Consider the following 18,164-nt stretch of genomic DNA (forward strand, 5'->3'; position numbering starts at 1 on the left):
TATACCATCCAGAGACTGGTATATCTGGCTAACCATACCAAAGTGAGCGTGGGCCATCTCGAGTCCCTTGACCTGCTGATTTGAAAGGCAGTTAAGGAATGCCTTCATCTCCCTCCGAGCACATGTGATGCCATCTTGTATTTGAGTTTTAAAGACAGTGGTCTAGGTATTATCAAGTTGGCAGCACTTATTCCAAGTATACAGGTGAGAAGACTCCATAGATTGGCAGAGTCTTCTGATGAGTCTCTAGTGGGTTTTTAAAGAGAGGAACAGCTGGAATTGCTATTTGAAAAGTTGTGGTTGAGAGCAGGCAGAAGAAAAGAGTCCATCCCACCAATTTGGGAACCTATACCAAAGATTGAAGGCGCTGGTGATGAAAGCCAGTCAGAACAGGAGGCACTCGTTCCTAAAGTCTGCTACCCAAGACCTTGTAATTGGCAGAAAATGAAGTTTCAGAAATGGGTAGATTTGGTTGCCCAGGGCCATGGTGTTGAGAACTTTGAGAATGACGATATCAGTAATGCCTGGATTAGGCAGTATAAGGGCATACCTCACCAAAAACTTATAACGGTCCTACAACTGTGAGCCAATGTCTACCTGACAAGAGAATTCCTGTCTAGTGCTAGGCATGAGGATTTTGTTCGATCATGCCGACATTGTGGTGCTGGGTTTGAAACTGTAGCTCACATTGTTGGGAATTGTCCAATCACTCAAGATGCCAGGATCAAAAGACATCTGTGAGATCCTTAGCTGTGAAGCTAAGAAGGAGGATTGGACGGTTTTTCAAGAGCCACACCTGAGACATTATGTTAACAAAGTGTTTAAATCAGATTTAATTTTTGTGAAGGATTCTTAAGGTGTTAGTGGTTTATGTCACAGTGAGATAGGAGCACAGTAGCTCCTCATTGAGGGAAGCTGCTGCCGAGAAGGCCAAGAAATATCAGCGCTTTCATTTGCAAATACAACAACTGACTCATGCGGTAAATATTGAATATAGAGGCTTCCCCATGGGGGTCGTAGAAAGTGGTATTGCAAGAACTCTGAGCTGCTTTTGGCCCTCGGTCCCTCTAAAATTAGGCTAGAGAAGACCGCCTGGGCCTTGGCATCCAAAGTACTTGTCACCTTGGTAAATATAGTACATATATTGACTAGCAAAGCTCAATCGATTGTACCTGTTTAGTACTATTGTAGAAATAAACTAGGCCCCTTCCCTTGGCCAATTTAACTGGACAGTGGAATTGGTTTCACGTGGGAGGGGTTCATCCTTCATAACCGTGTCCTTCTAGCCTGTATTTTGGTCTTTCAATTCTAATCTGGACTTCCAGTGGCTGGCCACCTTACTTAACCCAGAAAAGAGACATTTATTATTTATATATGTTTATTGAATAGCCAAATGCCTCATCATCTAATTAGTGACGTGCATGAATGGATGAACGAGATGCCCACTGTCCCTACCTACTATCCAGTGAAACCACAACCAAGGGAACGGCTTTTCCAGCAGTTTTTAAAGCAGTTCCTGGAACAGGGCAGCATGATAGTCATCACGTCTTTGCCTGGAAGGTTGTGCAAGATCTCCAATCAAAAGTGCCACAGTTTGGTATTAATTCCTCAGAGGCAATGCAATAAATACATATAATTAATGCGGATATGCTTGCACCTTATGACATCATGCATCTTGCTACAATTTTAGTCCAATCAGTACAATACCGTGTATTTCAAGAAACTTGGAGGCAAGTGGCTTGAGCGCACAGCTTCAACAAATATGCAGCTGTGTCGTGGTTTGACCAGGAAGTGAGTTTCTGGGAAAGTTATGGTCAAACCAATCAGTGGCCAGATTTGAAAATTGGCACTTGGTATGGCCACTGGGGACTTGGATACGCCTCTGAGAACACACAGGGGTTAAAACTAGAGGATTCCCAGAGGCACTTTCTCTTTTGAGTCCAGTCGGTGAGTCAATCTCACCTCTCCTCTGCCCAGCTGCGTCTGGGTGGGGCAGGGGAGGCCATGCGACCTGTGGGAAGGGAGGCCGAAGCCCTGCAAGGTGCAGGGGTGGAGGAGACCTGGGATGTTTGGGCAGAACCCCCCCGCCAGAAGAGAATGATAGACTGTGCTGGCTTGAAATTTGATATCTTGTCCCGGCACCATGGCCTGGAGAAGAAGGGGGGGGCAAGGTGCCCAGCCGCCAGCAGACCGCGGCTGAGGTTTTAACCCCCTTGGTGCTGAGATAATGGAAGCTGTAAAAAACACTGATCCTCCCCAGCTGAGAATTGAGAGGGGACAGAGGATGGGCAAATGAGAAGAAAGCTTGAGTAGGTGAAGAAATGCTATCAGATGAGAAGTGCCCTAGATGGAGGAGATGATTTGGAGTGACCTTTTGGCTGGACTTTTACATGGCCCCGGGACAGAACCAATTTCTTCCTGTAATGTAGAGACTGCACCTTGGGAGAGGCAGTTGGCCAGAAGCCAAGAGTGACAAAGCTATTGTAAGAAGAAGTAGAGGGAACAGAGACTGATGAGGAGGGTGTAGTGGAGCTCCCTGCCTTCAGCAGAGAAGAATCTCTGTTCATGAAGCCCCTCGACCCCAGGGGGTGAAATATAGGGGGGACAGGTGTCCCAAATAGTGAGAGGCTGCCACTTCTTGGAAGTGGGCAAGGAATTCTTAAAAGAACCTAAGAAGCAGTTTAGACCCATGGACAGTGGTAAAAACACTGGACATAGAAAGAAGATGGTCACTACAGCAGATTCTCTCTGGGCGGCTGCCACATGTGACATGGAAGCACAAGAAGTTCCAACTATGTTTCCTGGGGAGGCCCATAGTGCAAGAGAGAGACTCCACTCTCCTGGTGAACTAGGGGGAGGTTGTGTGAAGCATAGTATTAAACTGAGAATTGAGTGTTAGAGAGGATTGCGTGTTAGAGGGGTGGGGGGAGGAGGAGTGTTTTGGAGGTGTTCCATTGTGGATTGCTGTGTGTGGGCTTTTTTTCTTTTTTTCCCTTTTGCCTCCATGTTGTAAATTAATAAAGTGTTGTCTTTTCCCTCCATTCCCAAGTTGGACCCTGCTTTGTTCTGTTTCTGAGTCATATCTCACAGTAACCATTTTAAAAATATACCTTTCATGGAGGCACTGGCACTGTGCCAAGGTCAAACCATGACGGTACAATAAGAACACCAGTTGTATCCGTACCTGACAAAAATCCATCTTGTCCTTGTTGCTTGACCCAGTTTACGAGGATGCTGGGCCTGATTGACCATCTGAAGAGGGCACACGGGCAGAAAAAGGTGGTATTTAAGTGCTCAAAGTGTGGTAAGCAAAATCTTAATTACCACAGTATAGCGTGTAAAGGTACAAGTGTGTGTGGTTCCTACTGGCAAGTGGGTCTGTGAGGTATGCCAACGAGGGTTTGCCACCAAGATTGGCCTGGGCCGACACAAAAGGATACGACATCCTCTTGTGAGATATCTTGAACAGATTGATGCCTCCCATCCCAAGGTGTCATCATTGAGGGGGGCCCACAAGAGGGTATGGACTGAAGAGGAGGAGGCTCTCCTGGTACAATTAGCGGACATATTAACCAACTTATTGCGGAGCAGATTCCATGTAAACTCCTAAGCAGATCAGTGATAAGAGGCACCTTCTGGGGAGAGGTCCCTCTGTGAAAGATCAGATTGGGCTGGAATGCGTGAGGGAGATGGTACATCACTCCGGGTCTGCTAAACTGCCAAAGGAGGGACGGTTGAGGCTCCATTACCGTGATGCCATCAAAACTGGTTTATTGCCTGGCATATTTGCCAGGTATCATGAAGTCTTCAAGAAGGCATTGAAGGGTCAAAATCTGCCAAAGCTGGTGAATGAGGGTTTTGATGAGTTTCGAAATAGCCTGGGTGTGCCAGGCCAAAATATGAGATCTAGCAGGGGTTGAAAAAGGCAGATGGTTCGTGGTCGGAGTGCATCCAAAACAGCAACTAATTGGATGCGTAAAAGGGCGGTAAAAAGAGGGAAATTTCTCAGTTTTCAGGTGTTGTACGAGTTGCATAGAAGGCATCTGGCACCTATTATTCTGGACAGTACGGAAACTGTGTGGTTCCAGTTACCATCTGGGGTTGTCCACGATCACTTTAAGATACAATGGGATACAACTGGAGAGTTTGGTAGCTTGGCGAATTTCCCTCCGCATGCGGAGACAGATAACATCGTATTTGAAGGCCTGATTACTGAAAAGGAGATTGAGAAATACGTGAGTGAGATGGCTAAGTCCTCTGGTCCTGGGCCAGATGGGATTACTTTGGGTCATCTTAATAAAAGACCCGAAGTTTTCCCAGTTGACTGAGATCTTCAGCCTCTGGCTGCTTACTGGCACTATCCCAGACGCGCTGCAGGACTGCCGAACAGTTTTGATACCCAAGTCTTCCGAGGTGGTGAGACTTGGTTATATCAATAACTGGAGACTATCACCATTGGTTCCATGGTGATTAGGTTGTTCTCCAGGATCGCTACTGTGAGACTGTCTAGGGCATGTCCCATCAACTCTCGTCAATGGGGTTTTATTTGTGCTCCGGGTTGTGCTGAAAACCTCAAGTTACTACAACTTGTGGTGAAGTATGCGAAAAGGGAGCATAAACATCTGAGGATGGTGTTCGTGGACATTGCAAAGGCCTTTGACACTGACAGTCATCAGCATGTAATTGAGGGTCTGATCCAGAGAGGGATTTACTTCCATGTTGTGAAGTTGGTAAGGGAAATGTACAAAGATATCAAAACGTACATTTCCGTTGGGAGGGAAAAGACAGATCCCATTTACATTTGCTCAGGTGTCAAGCAAGGTGATCCCATGTCACCTGTACGGTTCAACTTGGCGATGGACCCTCTTCTATGCAAACTCGAAAGTGAAGGTGAAGGTTTCCATCATGGGAATTTAAAAATAATGGCCATGACTTTTGCTGACGATCTAGAGCTGCTGAGTGACTCCTGTGATGGCATGAATCGTAACATCAAAATTCTGGAGACCTTTTGTGAACTTACTGGTCTTCGGACTCAGGGGGAGAAATGTCATGGCTTTTATATCAAGCCTACTCAGGACTCGTATACTATCAATGATTGTCCCCCTCGGGAAATAAATAGTTCCCCCCTGAAGATGATTGACCCAGGGAGCTCAGAGAAATTTCTCGGCACATGGGTTGACCCCTGAACTGGCTTTGCAGATTCACGTTTGTCAGAGAAGCTCATAGATTGGTTACATCGGATTGGGAACTCACTCCTCAAACCTCTTCAGAAAGTCAAGATACTTAGGACTTATACCATCCAGAGACTAGTATACTTGGCTGACCATACCGAGGTGAGCGTGGGCCTTCTGGAATCCCTTGACCTGTTGATTCGTAAGGCGGTCAAGGAATGGCTTCATCTTCCACTGAGTACATGTGATGCCATCTTGTATTCGAGTTTTAAGGATGGTGGTCTGGGTATCATCAAATTGGTGGTGCTTATTCCAAGCATACAGGCGAGAAGACTCCATAGGTTGGCGCAGTCTTCTGATGCGGCTCTGCTGGGCTTTTTAAGGGATGAACATCTGGAATTGGTATATGAGAAACTGTGGGTAAGAGCTGGTGGAAGAAAAGAGTCCATCCCATCGATTTGGGAACCTATACCAAGGATAGAAGGCGGTGGTGATGAAGGCCAGTCAGAATGGGAGGTACCTATTCCAAAGATCCGCTACCCAAAACTGTGCAGTTGGTGGAAAATAGAATTTCAAAAGTGGATACATCTGGTTGCCCAGGGACATAGTATCGAGAATTTTGAGAATGATGACATCAGTAACGCCTGAATTAGGCACTACAGCGGCATACGTCACCAAAAACTTATAACGGCCCTACAGTTAAGAGCAAATGTCTACCTCACAAGGGAATTCCTGGCTAGGGGTAGACAGGAGAATTTTGTTCAATTATGCCGGCATTGTGCTGCTAGATTTGAAACTCTAGCTCACATTGTCGGGAACTGTCTAATTAGACAGGATGCCAGGATTAAGAGACATAATGCCATCTATGAAACTCCTAGCTGCAAAACTAAGAAAGCGGATTGGACAGTCTTCCAGGAACCATGCTTGTGGGATGAGGTTAACAAACTGTTAAAGCCAGATCTAATCTTTGTGAAGGATTCCAAGGCATTGTGGTTGACATTATGGTCAGATATGAGCACAGTAACTCCTCACTGAGGGAGGCTGCTGCAGGGAAGGCCAAAAAATATCAGTGCCTTCACCCACAGATACAACAACTGACTAATGCAGTGGACATTGAATATGTAGGCTCCGCCATGGGGGCCTGTGGAAAGTGGTACTGCGAGAACTCTGAGCTGCTTTCAGCCCTCGGTCTCTCTAAAACAAGGCTAGAGAAGACTACCCGGGCCCTAGCATCCAGAGTCCTTGTGTCTGTAGATATTGTACATATATTCACGAGCAAAGCCAGATCGATTGTACCTGTGTAACTTTACTATAGGAATAAATTAGGCCCCTTTCCCTGGCTGGTTTTTGCTGGACAGTGGAATCGGTTTTGGGTAGGAGGGGTTCATCCTTCATAACCGTGTCTTTCAAAGCCCATATTTTGGGCTTTAAATTCTAATCTGGACCTTCAGGTGGACAGGCCACCTTACTTAACCCGGAAAAGAGATCTGTATTATTTATATATGTTTATTAAACAGCCAAATGCCTCGTCATCTAATTAGTGACGTGCGTATGAACAGATGAATGAGAGTCCCACTGTCCCTACCTACTATCCAGCGAAACCACAGCCAAAGGAACAGGCTTGGTTCAACACGAGCCTCGTCATGCTGTGGGTGTTGATGCCTTATTGGGCACTGGGCCTTTTGCCAACCCAGATTTACAGGCAAGGTGGGATCCTTCAATTCTGACACAAGCTCAGCAAATAGGTGTGAGTGCTTTAATTGAAACAATGGAAATGGCAGCTCCAAAACAGAGATATGTTACTATACAACAAGGATTGAGAGAACCATGTTTGCAATTTGTGGAAAAGCTTGCTGCAGCTATTGAGAAACAGGTAGATGATGAACCTTTGCCACACAGATTGTGTATACAATTGGCTAAAGAAAATGCAAACCCAGGCTGTAGAAAGATTATTGACACCTTACCTGGGGAGCCCACATTGTCTGAAATGGTAACTGCTTGCTCAAAAGTTGATTCAGTAGAGCATAACATGGCAGCTCTTGCTGCAGTTCTAAGACCTCCATCAAAATGCTATAGCTGTGGACAGCAAGGGCACGTAAGGGCACAGCGTAATACCCAGAAAATAACATCTAAGTCAAATGCAAGCAGCAATACTATGTGCAATTGTTGTGCCAAATTTGGGCACCATGCTAAACAATGCAGGAGTAAATATCATGCAAATGGTCAGCTAGTGCAGGGAAATGGGAGGAAGAGCGCAAAGAAGCACGTGGGAACCCAAATACCCAGACAACCACAGCAGCAACTACAGGCCTTCCTGGTACTGCAAAGCTACCCATTTGTGAACAATACTCAGGGGTCCACAGGGACTGATATACCCACTGCTGACACAGTAACCATTTTGACAAAAGAAATATGCAAAGTTCCCCTCAATGCCTACGGTCTAATAGGATGAGGATTGAATGCATTTTTGATAGGGAGATCAAGTACCACACTTAGAGGTATTCATGTGCATTTAGGATTTATTGATGCTGATTATATAGAATAGATTCATGCTATGGTATCAATCGATGACCCCCCTGTCACTATTCAGAAAGGAATTTGCATTGCTCAACTTGTACCTTTTGGGGGTTCTGTTCCAAATACAGTGGACCAAAGTCGTGGCACAGGAAGTTTTGGATCAACAGGGGTACCTCAAGTGTTCTGGACTGAGAAAGTAACAGAAAACCATCTGGAAAAGACATGCATCCTCACAGCCAGTGGATATCATCCAAGAACCATATCAGTAACAGGTTTGATTGACACTGGAGCAGATGTTACAATACTGTCGCGACTTTGTTGGCCTCAATCGTGGCCTCTCACTCATGCATATTTTGGACTTATGGGGTTGGGTGGTGCTACAACAGGTGGCTTGTCAGCCATTGTAATTAATGTGAAACATCCTGATGGCCAACTGTGAGTGTCTGTCCGAAACTTCCCTCATTTTTTGCCTCTCGACCATCATGAAAGCCAAGACCACCGGGGAAAGGAAAAGATCCTGTTCTGAAAATCCAGGTCTGACTGGTCCACCAAGCCAAATTATTGTCTATGGGTGTGTTTGCTCAACTCATGGAACACTGCACCCAAGAAGGGGCAGTGTGCTCTCCTTCGCCTGCATCACCTAGCAACGCTAGTCCTGGAATTTCTCCACCCTTCTGACTTGGCTGGACTTTCTCTCTGGAATGACCTTCTTGGTGGTCACCACTAAAAGACCCTCCATTCACTGTACATCAACCACCGTGACAGATGGACTGAGATGGGAGAAGGTTCTCCCCTCAAGGACTGAGACATGCGACCCCTACATGGAAAAGCCCCCTCTTCTTCCCAAAAGGATTGAGACTGAAATCCCTACTGTAGGGTGAGGGAAGGCGTGCATGGGGACCAAAGCAAGTTTTGCAAGCGACCACTGGACCGAGAATACAATGGTTCTTGCCTACTGCTGATGGACTTTTTGTACGACGCCTGCTGCTGACGGACTACTGATAGACTTTTTGTACCCTTTCTCAATAGACTATTTTGAAATGTGTCCCCTTGCCCCATTCAAAAGGACTATAAAAGAGGTTAGAGCTGACTGATACCCTGGAGATCTCCCCTGACGTGAAGACGACAGGCTCTTCGTCGACCGGACTTTGAGGGACTTTGTCATCTACACGTCTGGTAGCTATACACCTCCTTGCCTTTCCTCTCTTCTTTTCTTTTCCTTATTCTTTCCCTTTTCTTCATTCCCCTTCTCTCTAACGCGTCTTTGCTGTGTGGCTATTCAATAAAAGTATATCTGTTTTGATTTTACTGCAAAATCCCCTTGTCGTGTCAGGTTTTGAACATTGAGATTAGAGAAAAAGAACCTTCACGAATCACGTCCTTAGGACGGATCGTGTCACCAACAAGTTAACATCAGACCCCACGTTGCTGATGCTCCTCAAAGATTGTGGGGACGAGATTGCTTACCTCAATGAGGTGTCAAAATTACTACGGATTTTTAATAGGGGCCACTGTGATGCAGGGCGGTGAACATCCAGTTGTAGCCTTGACACGGTTGACAGATAAACCTGTCTGGGTTGACCAGTGGCCCCTTACTACCAAAAAGCTTACATCCCTGCAAGAATTAGTCACAGAACAATTGCAAGCAGGACATACTGAAGAATAATTCAGCCCCTGGAATACCCCTGGTTTTGTAATAAAAAAGAAATCAGGAAAATGGAGAGTTTTACATGATTTACAGCAGACAAAGGCTGTAATGGCAACAATGGGAGCTTTACAACCAGGCCTTCCTACACCTACAATGATTCCACAGGAATGGCAAATAGCTGTCATTGATTTGAAAGATTGTTTCTTTACTATTCCACTGGCTGTGCAAGACAAAGAAATTTTTTTTGCTTTTACTGTGCCTTCCACAAATCATGCTGAACCCAACAAAAGATATCAATGGAGGGTACTCCCCCAAGGCCTGAAAAACTCTACAACTATTTGTCAATGGTACGTGGGCACAGGCCTTGTCAAAAGTGCAGGAGCAATTATAATAACTGCTATTGTTATCATTAGATGCATGATATCTTGTTGGCATCTGAACAACAAACAGTTATCAGCTCTTAAACAATGTGCTGTTACAAATTTGAAAGCCTTTGGTCTGATCATTGCCTCAGAGAAAGTACAGGAATACATGCCTTGGAAATATCTAGGGATGTTGGTGACTCAAGTTATGCCTCAACCTGTGAAATTAGACATTGGTGTTAAAACTGTTACTGATGTACAGAAATTGGTTGGTTCAATAGGTTGGACTCAATCATATTTAGGCATAACCAATCATCAGATGCAACTATTGTTTGATTTGCTATCAGGGATCACTTCCTCTACTGATGAGATGTTATGAGTAGAAAAGTTGTCCCTTTTTTTAAGTTGTAGAGTTAACAAGTTAAACCAATTGCTGTTGTTAATAACTTCATGTTGTAATCACCTGTTGTTAATAATTTTTCTTCAGTTACCTGTTAATGGTTAGAAATCAGCCCAATTGTCCCCCTGCGGCTTCCCAGAGGATTGGCACCTGAAGGCTGCAGGTAGTGGTGGGGAGGCGACGTCAGAGCTAGTATGCAAATGAGGAAGCCCCTCACCAAATCTTGAAAAAAACCCTAAAAACAATGAGCCATCACGGAATTAAGAGATCTAAGTGATGTCCAAAGGTGAGGAACTTAATCTTGTGTCTATTAAGATCCTTTTTGCCTCTCACCATAACTTAAAAGGAGGTTGACTAGAAAGAGGATATTGAATGTCAGACTGAAAAGGTGGAATGTTCTAATCTCTCATGAGGACGGAAGACCCAGATCTTCCAGCATACCAGCAGACACAGCTGCATCATCATCCTCCTCCTCTGTGCCATTCCTGGCAGCAGGGGTGGCATGGGCACGACCCGTCATTTCTTCCCACTCAAGCCGATCTTTTTAATAAAGGCATTAAAAAGGAGAAAGATCTCCTGCCATATTCATTTCAGTTGGGGTCTCTTCAGGAGAGCCATGCCTGAAGAGGACACCAGGACTGGGATGGCCACCCACTCTGGACCTGCAGGACAGGTGGCTATCAGGACCAGAGATCGGCTTGGGACCAGTGATGCAGAGGAGCACTGGACTGGTGAGAGTATCCAGTGGTGAGAGGAGGGGGCGAGCGAGTGGTGTGTGAGTGAGACAAGGGCGAGCAGCTTGGCTCCTCGAAGTGAGTGAGGACCCCTCAGTACCGTGGTTCCGCACCCCCGCGAGGGGGCCGGCCGGGAACAGGGGGAAGCGAGTGGAATTGGTGATTGAGGCGCCTCCAAAGGGGTAAAGAGGGCCCCCCTCCAGGCGTACAGAGGAAATAGTGTGTGAGTGGCACGCAAAAGCCCTGATACAAATCCTAACGAGGGAAGTTAGGCAATTTAGAAAATCAGGCAGTTTTGTTTTTAAGTCCTGATGACGGAGGTCAGGCATGAGACTCGGCAGAGGAAGCCGATCTCGAGTTTTAAAAATCCTGATAATGTAAGTCCTGACGGGGGACGTCAGGCAAACTAAAAATTGGGCCATGGTTTTGTTTTAAGTCCTGATGAAGAAAGTCAGGCAAAATCACAAGTCCCAAGAAGGATTCGGGCAAGTCCAAAAGTCCTGCAGGCAAACAAAGTCCTGACGAAGGAGGGAGGTCCGGCAAACTCAGCCTCAGAGGCTGGGGTCTCAAGGTTGTTTTTTTTGTTGCGTCTCAGTGAAGGGAGGCCAAGGTCTGAACAAAGCCCTGACAAAAAGGGGTCAGTCAAATTGGAGTTTCGGCAGAGGAGGCCAGGACTTCTCAAACAGGTTTTCTTTGGTTTTTTTTGAGTTGACTGTCAGTATATTTCCTTTAGGTAGAGGCACCATTGTGATTATTTTTTGAGGCCCGAAAAAATGGGACGATGTAATAGTAAGAAGAGAGGCCAGAGACTGAGGAATATAACCCCCCAGAGTCCCTTAGGTGAACTATTAGAGAGATGGGGCTCTAGAGAGGCCACAGGGGGATTAGATAAGGTGAAGATGATTCACTACTGTTTAGAAGTCTGGCCAGAGTTAGATGTGCAAGGAGGATGGCCGTGGTGTGAGACAAAAGACAAGAGAAAGTGCCAACAACTGAGTCACTATCTGACAGCTCGAGAGAATACTGATCCCGGGCAATTATTATATGTATCTTGTTGGTTGAAGAGTGCTATTGAGGATGAAGGAGTGTGAATTTGTAAGGTGCAGAGGAAGAAAGAGGAGAATGAAGGAGGGGATGCTGGAGTTAAAGAGATTAGTAAAAGGTGGGACCCCCTGGACTACTTGCCTCCTGATGTCCCTCCAACTTATCATTCTCTCCTTCAGGCACATCAAATGGCAGATCCGGCTCTTCCCCCGGCTGCCATTCCATTACCGCCTCCTCTAATTCCTTCTTCTACCTCTTTGGCTTCCTCTCTGGTAGACCTGGTAACATCCCTGGTGGCCATTCCCTTACCACCCCCTTCGACTCCTTCAGTTGTTTCTGCACCACCACTAGTGCCTACTCCACCTGTTGCACTCTCCACCCCTTCTCCAGCTCCACTTAACATACACTCAGGCTCTTCTCCCCCTCCTACTGCTGTCCCTTCACCTCCTCCTAACTGGGACACAAATGCCTCCTTATCTGGTAACCTCTTATCACCGGATACAGCTGTTGACCTACAGCAAGTCCAGATTAATGCTAATACCCCTCAAATTAATAATTTTGTGTCTGAGGATGGGCCATACTGCAGTATCCGATCCAGGACCTCCAAGGTAGAGAGACTTTTTCCCCTCAGAGAAGTTCCTATGGGAGGAGTTGGCTTTGTGAAGAACGCTCCTCTAACCACTTCTGACGTCAGGATTCAAGAAGGAGTTAGGGAATTTAGTTGAGGACCCTGTGGGCATTGCCAACCAAGTGGATCAATTCTTAGATCCAAATATCTACACTTGGGGGGAGATTAATTCCATTTAAATATATTATTTTCCCCAGAAGACGTCCGGATGATTAGAGTTGCTAGCATAAGAATTTGGGAAAAAGATAACTGTCCGGGACCCCGAGTGCCATCAGGTGAACAGAAATTGCCACTAGCTGATCCCAACTGGAACCCTAATCAGGAGGAAGGGAGGAAGGCCATGATAGAATACAGGTCTTTCATAATTCAGGGGATCAGAGGATCAGTTCCCAAAGGAACTAATACAAAATTGGCATTTGAGGGTGCACAAGAGAAGGATGAAACTCCTGCTACTTGGCTTAATCACCTAAAGAGGAACTTCCAGTTGTACTCCAAAATAGACCCAGACACCACAGAAGGTCAAGTGCTACTAAAGGTCCAATTTGTTACTAAATCTTGGCCTGATATACGGAGAAAACTGGAAAAGATTGAAGATTAGCAAGAGCAGGACATTAATGAGTTATTGAGAGAAGCATTGAAGGTGTATTTAAGGAGGGAAGAAGAAAGAGCAAAGGCCAAGGCTAGGATCCTGGTCGCTATAGCTAGAGAAAGTGTGGAGGAAAGAAACTCTATCCCACAATCCAAGGTAACAAAAGAGTGGGCAGGTCCACTACCAGGAGCAGGCAAGGATAGGCCAGTACCACCAAGTACAGGAGGAATGGAGAGACCTCAAGTCCCTTTGAGACAAACGCGCTGCTATAATTGCAGAGAGACTGGGCACGTTAGGTGGAAGCCTTCTCAACTAAAAGGGAAACAGCCCAGGTCGTAGCAAGAGTAATCTTGGAGAACATTGTCCCCAGATATGGAATAGTGAACACCATAGACTCAGACCAAGGTCCACATTTTGTGGCCCAAAATATAATTGAAGCTTTAGGAATAAAATGGACATTACATACTCCGTGGCATCCCCAGAGTTCTGGGAGGGTGGAGCAGATGAGCAAAACTCTCAAAAATGTATTGACTAAATGGATTGAAGAAACAAAAATGAATTGGCTAAAGTGTTTGCCCCTAGCGCTTTTGCACCTCAGAACAAGGCCCTGGTATGATATAGGGATTTCACCCTATGAAATGATGTTTGGACTGCCATTCTTGTTAACGCCCTGTAGCACAGGAGACTATTTGGAAGGAGAAGAAGCTACCAGAAAATATTTAGAAGTCATTGGAAGAACCCTGGAAGAACTTAGAAAAAGAGGATATGCCCCCCAAACCTCCCCTCTTGACACAAAACTACATAACATTAAACCAGGAGACTGGGTTTTGATAAAATCCTGGAATAGTGGACCATTAATGCCTAAATTTGAAGACCCCTTTCAGGTACTCCTCATTGCTAATTGGGCTGTGTGGACCAGAGAAAAGGGTTGGACCCACATCACGAGAACTAAAGGACCAGTCATATTTCTATGCCCCGGCACGTCTGGGCTTGTCCCCACGCGCCCAGCTGCAACATCCAGCTAGCCAAAAGTGTCTCTGGGGTGAAACAACTGTGACAGTTGCTGCTATTTGGGTCAGCAGCAGGGGTGAGACAAGCCAAGGCATGTCCCATCCACAATACTGGCCCTGGAAATAGAGGCAATGGCTGCTCTCAAGGCCTGGGTGGTGGCGGCCAGCAACAAGGTGCTGGTGGCTGTGGATGGGTGGAATGTAGGAAAATAGTGATGAAGGTAATCTCACCCCTAAGGAGTTACAGCTGTGCTAATTATCAAGCATTAGGAACAGGCCTGCCCTTAATAGGCCACAGCTAGATCCAATTAGGATAGGAATTGTAAAAGAGTAGGTTGGCTGCTCAAGAAGTTAGATGGAGTTTGTTGGCTGTACTGAGAAGAAGGAGTCAGTGCTGTGAGGAGCTGCCCAGGAGGGATCACCAAGAAGGTACGAAACCTTTGCAATAAGATGGCAACAGATGGCCACTATGGCCAGGAGAGAGGCCGTGGTGTTCACCATCTGGGGGATGGCAGCCACCAAGAGGAAACAGCAGGTGGAGGAGGCCCTGGGGCTCCTGGGGGACTTGGTGGCTGCGTGTCACAAAGCCACTGTGTTCTCCTGGGAGCTGCACTGCCAGCTCAGGGCCATTGAGGCCACCCTGGAGCAGACAAGGGACATGTCCTTCGATGTCCCCAAGACCTTGGTGGCTGCGGTAGATGAGGCTAAGCAGCTGTGGGAGGAGAGCACACACAAGTTCATTTGTAACCTGCTGGGAAGACTTAAGGAGATCCATTATCTCCTCTTCAGTCCCTCTGGTGGCCCTGGTGGCACCAGTGGCCCTGGTGACCAGAGACACTGAGTGGGACCAGACACTGCTGGGACCAGGAGCAGCACCAGGTATGGGGCCAGGGACATCCCCAGGAATGCTCCCATGGTCTGAGGGGGACACAAAGAGGATTTGGGGTTAGGCTGTTTTAAACGGGAGTTTAGGGGAAAAGAATCAGAATTTTGGGGGAAAATACAGGGAGTTTGGGGGTGGAGAAATGAGAATTTGAGGGAAAAATGATAATCTGGTTTGTTGTATGGGTGAATAAGGTGAGAAATTCATGCATCTTTTATTTCCTCTGGAAAGCAGGTACATGGATTCAGAGCTATCACACCCTAACTGGATGTTTTTGGGGTTACTTTAATATGACACCTCCTGTAAGGAAATGACACCGGGGCAAATTTTCTCCCAACCCTTTAACCATCTCTTTGGATCTGCCCCCCCAGTTTTTGAAGGGATCAGATCCACCCTAAAGACTAATGATATCATACAGTGGCTGTTGTTGCTGATAGGCTTGTTCTATTTAGCATGTAGAGATAAGGGAAGATTAACCTGGATAACCACCCTGACACCTACCCCAGAGACAAGGGATGCTGCCCCAGAACCTGAGCCTGCCCCACAGCCCACCTCAGATATAAACTACCCAGATTGGATGGGGGTTCTGCTGAAGGAGATATACTCCTTTAGCATCTGTCCCATCTTGTGTATTTCCCCACCTGGTGAGAAGCTCTCCCCTTGACTTGAAGAGGGAGAATCTAACAGTGCAGCAATGGAACCAGCAATGGAACCAACATGTCCTGGTTCCAGCTGAACTGCAAGGGCACTCACAGCCAGCACCAGTCACCCCTGTAGAAACAAGGAGATCTAAGATGAAATCAAAGCACCCAGGTAAAGAAGGGCCCTCACAACCCTCAGGAGACCCAGAGGTCACAATCATCATTGAGTCCCCGACGAACGAAAGTTTCCAAAATCTGCACAAAGACATTGTACGATGGGGATGTGAGGCTTATACAACCTGGCTACTTTGGCTCCGGGACCTTATGGGTACAGGCGTGCAACTGGATGGTAATGAGGCAAGGAATTGGGGACCCTTGACCCAGGACTCAGGTGTGAGTCAGATTTTTGTAAGGGAGCCAGGGTCCCTTTCCCTCTGGGAGTGGCTTCTAATGAGTGTCAGAGAGAGGTTTGTCCAGAGACAGAGAATGCAGGAGCACCACCATAGAATGCGCTGGAAGACCCCTGAGGAAGGGATCCAACAGCTGTGAGAAGTGGCAGTATTGGAGGTACTCTTTGGGAGGGATGGACAGCATGATAATGACCCTGACAAGGTCAGGTGCACAGGGCAAATGTTGTGGAGTCTGGCAAATCCAGGGCCATCTCAATACACCACCTTCACTGCAACGATCAATGCTGACACCAACTGAGAGACCGTGGGCTCTGTCACCAGCAAGCTCAGAAATTATGAGAGTGTGATCAATAGCCCAATGCAGGCTTATGTCTCTGCTGTGATTAAGGACTTCAAAGAGCAGATGAGGGAGCAGATGAGGAGGAACAATTCCTATATTGCACCAGTGCAAGCCACAGGCCCCAAAATCAGAGCCCAACATCCCCCAGCTAGACAGAGAGGGTGCACCCCAAGAGCTGACCTGTGGTTCTCCCTGCATGACCACGGGGAAGACATGGGAAGGTGGGATGGGAAACACACTTCTGTCCTGGCAGCACGGCTGCATCAACTCAAGGAGGGAAACACTAACAAAGGGAGTTCCACTAAAGTGAAGGCAGCCTCAGCCTCCCATGACTGAGCTGCCAGGTATGATCTGTCAGATCCCCCTGAAGGTACCTCTACCATGTATGCCCAGGAAAGAAATAATAACCAGGGCTGGAGGGGTCCTGCCTCAAACCAGGAAGAGGCACGGGAAAACTGGAATTCTAGACAGTGTGGATCCGATGGCCTGGCACATCAGAGCCACAAAAATAGCAAGTGTTAGTTGATAGTGGTGCACAGTGTATGTAGCATTAGCATTAATCATGTTATAATAAGCAGCCCAGCTCAGCTCCATGAAGCAGCCTCTGGGCTGACTGACAGAAGCTCACAGCCAATGCAAGCTCTCCTAAGATGCAGACATTGTATTGGTTCAGAGTCTGGGGGCACAGAGATAGACCAAGGAGCTGTCTCGACCTGGGAGTTTGGAATGGGCTATAAAAGGCTGCTGGAGGCAATAAACGAGGCTGTTTGCTGATGACCAAAGGGAGTTTGTCATGTGTTGTGTCTCAGAGGGACAAACACCACAGGATATTAATGTAACAGTAGTGGGGCTTGCTCGAGGCTGCAATGAGTTCATCAATTTCATCTTCCTCGGGGCTACTTGAGCCAGAACTCTCTGATTCGGCGGACCCTGTTGTACCATATAATCTATTTTGCCTACCCCCGGTCCTAGGAAGCACCACGCAGGATTTGCTGCGTCTTTTAACCCCGTCCGCCTCCGTCTGTGACGTCATCCCCCGAAGCCGCTCCCCGGCGTTCGGGGTTGCCATGGAAACTGACAGGGCTGAGAGCCGAGAGACTCCTCCCGCCATGGGAGGATCCCTCTCCGCCCTCCCGGTACAAGGCTCTGCCACGGCTGCTCCTCTCGGGGCGGTGCCGGGGGCTGCACCCGCCATCCATCCCCTCCCCTCTCCCGGTACAAGGCTCTGCCCCGGCTCCTCCTCTCGGGGCGGTGCCGGGGGCTGCACCCGCCATCCATCCCCTCCCCTCTCCCGGTACAAGGCTCTGCCCCGGCTCCTCCTCTCGGGGCGCTGCCGGGGGCTGCACCCGCCATCCATCCCCGCCCCTCTCCCGGTACAAGGCTCTGCCCCGGCTGCTCCTCCTGGGGCGGGGGCGGTGGCCGCAGTGGGGGCGGTGGCGGCGGCATCCCCGCCTGCCAAGGCTCGCCTTTCTCCTCCTTCACTGCCCGGGACCCCGTCTGAGCTGCGCCTCCCCCGCCCCGATCGTGGCGGCGGGGGGGGCGCGCCTTGGCCTGGCCCGACCCCACCCTCAGAGCGGGAGCAACTCGATCTAAGTCTTCTTCCCTTCCTTTCTTTTACTTTTCTTGTCCAATATTGGCTCTTTTTTCCTTTTCTCCCCGTTTCCCTTTCAGACTAAGGCATGCTCTCCCTTTTGCTTTGCTGCCGGGCTCCACTGCCCTGCTGACACCGTGAAGAGCCTCGCATACTCCAGCTCACCTGAGCACCCTGAGGGTTTATCCCGGGGTAT

At 47.6% G+C, this 18,164-nt stretch overlaps 1 long non-coding RNA gene across 2 annotated transcripts; it reads right to left on the bottom strand.

The window, feature by feature from the left end:
* Positions 1-3,745: 3,745 nt before the first annotated feature.
* LOC135291666 (uncharacterized) lies at positions 3,746-17,394 on the bottom strand. Of its 2 annotated transcripts, XR_010354423.1 has the most exons (5): positions 17,338-17,394; positions 15,628-15,757; positions 7,136-7,247; positions 5,330-5,564; positions 3,746-4,212 (listed from the first exon to the last, which is right to left on the bottom strand). It is a non-coding gene; the product is annotated as an uncharacterized LOC135291666 (long non-coding RNA). The 2 variants fall into 2 exon arrangements; XR_010354422.1 differs by lacking the exon at positions 7,136-7,247.
* Positions 17,395-18,164: the final 770 nt, after the last annotated feature.

This window comes from Passer domesticus, assembly GCF_036417665.1.
Source record: "Passer domesticus isolate bPasDom1 chromosome 26 unlocalized genomic scaffold, bPasDom1.hap1 SUPER_26_unloc_1, whole genome shotgun sequence".
Taxonomy (NCBI): domain Eukaryota; kingdom Metazoa; phylum Chordata; class Aves; order Passeriformes; family Passeridae; genus Passer; species Passer domesticus.